We start from the raw sequence: 4,780 nt of genomic DNA, 5'->3' as shown, positions 1-4,780 counted from the left end.
AGTGTGCTTGCCTGGCATGCATAAGAAAGGGCAGGGCTTTGATATCCTGCACTACAGTAAAAAATACTTGTATGGCTACAAATAAGTAAGTAGGGAGTATCACTTTGTGCCGGGTAAATTTATACAAAAGGAGAATGCAGGATGAGGAAGGGGGTATCTTAAGTGATTGAAAAGAAGAAGAGTGACTAAGGACATGAGACAAAAACAATAGATGACATTAGGTGGAGGAAGGGGACAGGGAGAGGGGACAGGAAGACTTGTGGGGAAAAAGAAACACAATGACATGCTCCATAGAAACACCACAAGGAAACCCATCTTTCTGTTGCTGATTTTAAACCAACTCATAAAACACTAGATACAATGTAAAGTTAGTGTTCTGATGTAATTTTGGAGGTAACGTTGTTATCCAGGTTTTCTTATACATCAAACACAGCTGTTTTCATGAGGCAACTGTAGAACCAGGTCACTATGGTGACCAAAATCTTTATAATTTCATCTTTCACAATAAGTTTACTGATGCCTTGCTTATAGCATCATTAAGGAAAAGTTAATATTCTCCTATATCAGAGGAGAATAATACACATTATTCTGTACATATGGGAAAGATACAAATTAGAAGAAACATACATTAGATAAAAAATATGTGTGAATAAAATCTTGAAACTTTTACTGTCTGAAAATCTTTTTTAAAAACTGAATGAATAAATGGAACCTGGTCCCAGTTCTCTTGTTTTTCTAACCCTGTTGCTAGTCATGGTGAATACTCACAAATTCGTAATGAGAGATTTTTAAAAAGGAACTCTTAACTCATTGCTATTGAATTAAATTGAATTTATTTTTTATAAACATTTTGCATTATATTATTGTTGTGGCAACAAAGCTATCTGAGAAAAACAACTGAAGGAAAGATTTATACGGAAAGCATGATTTTGTGAATTTATTTCTCAGTGGTGAGGAAGATGTGACAGAGTGGCTTGATCTGATAGACCAGGAGCTTGAATGTGCCATATCTTACATCTTGGCAGACAAGAAGACACAAGGAGTGAGAAACATTCATTCTACTTGAGGGCGTTGTTTTTGTTGGGTTTCCTTTGCTCCATTGGGTGGCCCTTTACTTGTACACCTCTGGATAATACTTACTAGATTTAATTCACACACACACACACACACACACACACACACACACACACACACACACATGCACACATACACACACACATACACCCCAGTCCACCCCATGCCACCCCAATGGTCTTTTTCTGCCAGCTAATGCTACATGTGCCAAACATTCTAATTCTCTCAAAACAGTGGAACCAAATGGGCATATTTCTTACACTTAATGACCCTGTAATTAATAATCATTCATTTGGTCATGGTCATGGCTACTAAATGGAAAAGAATATTCTCAGTTATTAAAAAGCACTCCTTGCCCCTGGCATTTCCCTATACTGGGGCATCGAGCCTTCCCAGGGCCAAGGGCCTCTCCTCCCACTGATGTCTGATATTGCCATCCTCTGCTACATAAGCAGCTGGAGTCATAGGTCGCTTGGTGTGTACACTTTGGTTGGTGATTTAGTCACTGGGAGATCTGGGTTCTGGTTGGTTGATATTGCTGTTCTTCCTATGGGGTTGCAAACCCCTTCAGCTCCTTTAGTCCTTTCTTACTTTGTAGGCTTACTCACAGCTACTGGGCATAGAGATTGAACTGTGATGAACTTACCTGATTAGTATTATTTGTACAACTAAAATGTGGATACTGACTCAAATGTATCAGAATATCAAATAATATAATCTGAGTAAGTCATTCCCATAAAGGTAAATATGGCTCTACATTTATAATCGTTATTTCCTTTTGTTGAGATAAAACACTATTCATAAGCTAAAACATAGGAGAAAAAGTTCATTTCAATTTAGGGTTCCAGAAGGATAAGACTCTACCTTGACAGTAGATAGGAGTTATGGTAGAAGAAACAGCTCTGAGCTCAAATCTTAAACCACAAGCAGGAAGCAGTGAGAGCAACTGGGAATTGTAGTTTTTAATCTATGAAAGCCTGTCCACAGTGCCATATGACAATCAAAAGGGCCATATCTCTCAAGATAGAACAAATACCACACCACATGGTGTAGTCAAATGTTTGAGTTTATGGGCACGAGGGCTTTGTGGGGTTTGTTTTTCAAACCACAATATAATTTATGTGAAATACATAAAATGTTTCAAATGAGACTGTAAAGGAAAGTTGAGGCTATCAGAAGCTGTGGACAACTAGGATGTAGATTGTTGGCCCAGCTGATACTAAGTGATGTACAGAGGTAGAAAGAGGTATTGCATAGTATAGTGGTAGATAGGAGTTGTTTAATGTGTATCTCAAAAAGCAAAAAGTTATTTTGAATTATAATAAATGTTTGAGGAGACATATGTTTTACCTAAGCAATAATTATATGCACCAGGATATTCCATGGCATCCTATAATGTATAGGCATTGGTGTAGTATCAATTCAAATTAAATTTAAAGAATATATTATTTTATGTATGTGAGTATTCTACCTCTATGTATGACTCTGAATATATATATATATATATATATATATATACATATATATATATATATATATATATATATATATATACATGTCTTGGACCTGTGGAGTCCAGATGAGGACACTGAATTCCATGGATTGTGGATACAGATGGTTATACAACTATCATGTTGGTGTTTCTAATCAAATCTGTGTTCTCTGAAAGAACACCCAGTGCTTGTAACTACTGTGCTACCTCTCTAGTCCTAAATACTTTAGATTATATGAGCTCCAAGAAATAAAAGTTAACTTACACACATAATATTCCAAAGGAAAATAGGTAAGAAAATCAGCAAAGAGCAGTAATAACTACCATATTTATATGAAGCCATTCTCCTTATCCATAAAGATAGGTATGCACATATTATAAACATGGATGTACATATATTGTATATAGACATATGTACATTTATGTATATATATATGGACATATATTTTAGGGTATATAGACTTTATATTTTCTACATCAGGGAATATGAGAGATAGAAGAACCCATTGATTGCTTCATTTTGACAAGTCGTATATCAAACCTCCATATAACCTCTGTCTGAAAATTCATTGCATAACCTTGTCTAATATAAGGGACACAATTATATTAGTAGGAGGCTACCTACATTTTACAAGAGGAGTTATCAAATTTGCTGGATGAACCTAAAGTACACCTGGGGGCATCTTCAATGTTTTATAATAAGCTTCATAATAAGAAAATTTTGAGTAAGTAGTTTTTTTTTTTTTTTTTACAAAAAACCACAACAGTGGAAACAAAATTTGTGTGGAAAATGAACAAGGGAGTTTTAAAATTCTAACTTAGGTGTACCGGATATTTTTTGCCAGTATTAATTAAACAATTATCACTTTCTCATATAGATGATAAATTCCTTAAATTCCTTACCCACCAGACAGAAGCATACATGAATGTTTTCCGATTAATTTTAAGAAGCAGTAAGGTTTGAGAAGCTGTGTTAATATAGGCTATTTAGTTAATGTAAACAAAAAAAGGGGTTTTGTATTATTTCACATCCAGTGTCCATAACATTGTAAAAACAGGTTTGCAAACTCTGCTCAGCTCAGCAAAACTCTCCTATGCGGTACCTAGTATTTTAAAATTAAAGCCATTTATTCAGCAGATGAGAAATTAGAGTTATTACTTATCTCATACATAATTCTACCAGTCATCCTGGTAGCAATCATTTCTCTCCATAATATCTCCTTACAAAAAGTCAATAATCTTTTCGCAGAAGATAATAACTTACACAATGAATGTGAAAAGAGTGTTCAGCTCCTTTGTGCAATCAACTCGATGTCTTTTGTTAAGTATGTATGACTTCAAATCAGGATAAAATGGCAGGCTCGCAGTTAAACAGTGTGCATTGCTGGATCTAATTAATTCTACCATTTTATGCCAAAAATTCCATTAGTTTCCATTAAAGGTCTTGATGTAGTGCAGGCTTCTTTTATGTTTTGTAGTTAAAACAATCGAACTTCATTTCAAATTAAGGATTATATAGCAGAACTAAAGGAATGCTAGTGTGGCTCTCTAGAAATGAATAAGTTCTTCTTCGTGTTTAACAGGATACTCTGAACTAGTTAGCTGTAAAGCAGTTATCTCATAATACATCAACAGGCTATGTAAATCCATAGGGAAGGAGCTGGGAAGAGGATGTCAGGAATCTTTCATGAATATTATTATTTTATGTTAATATTATAATTTGCCATTGAAGATGAAAGTTTCCCTAAGGTTATTGGGAATGATGGAGGCAGCAGTGTAGTCAAATTTAATATCATGATTTGCCCTGAGAATCATATCTCTTTTCCTTACTACTTTATAGATGCTATATATTAGAAATTAGATGTACATTTTTAACAGCCCATCTTTGGCTTAGAAAACAATGAACTTACAGTGCAGCCACTGTGTGAAAAGCATCCTCTCTCCAATTTTATTGGCTTTGGTCATAAGGAAAAACTGCAAATACATGATTTTGTCTTTCCCTACAGGATATAGAGTATTTAGAATGCTTCTGATGGGAGGCAAAAATGTTTTCTTGCTCCACACAATGTATGTGCATGTGACCTGTTCAGATCTTTTACTTGACCTGATAATCTGAGCAACACTTTTTATTATTTTACTTGTTTACATTTCAAATGATATCCCTCAGTTACCCCCCACAACTCCCCCATCTCATCTCCCCCACTTCCCCTTTGC

Source organism: Micromys minutus (genome assembly GCF_963924665.1).
Source record: "Micromys minutus genome assembly, chromosome: 7".
Taxonomy (NCBI): domain Eukaryota; kingdom Metazoa; phylum Chordata; class Mammalia; order Rodentia; family Muridae; genus Micromys; species Micromys minutus.
Note: the sequence above shows the minus strand (reverse complement) of the source record.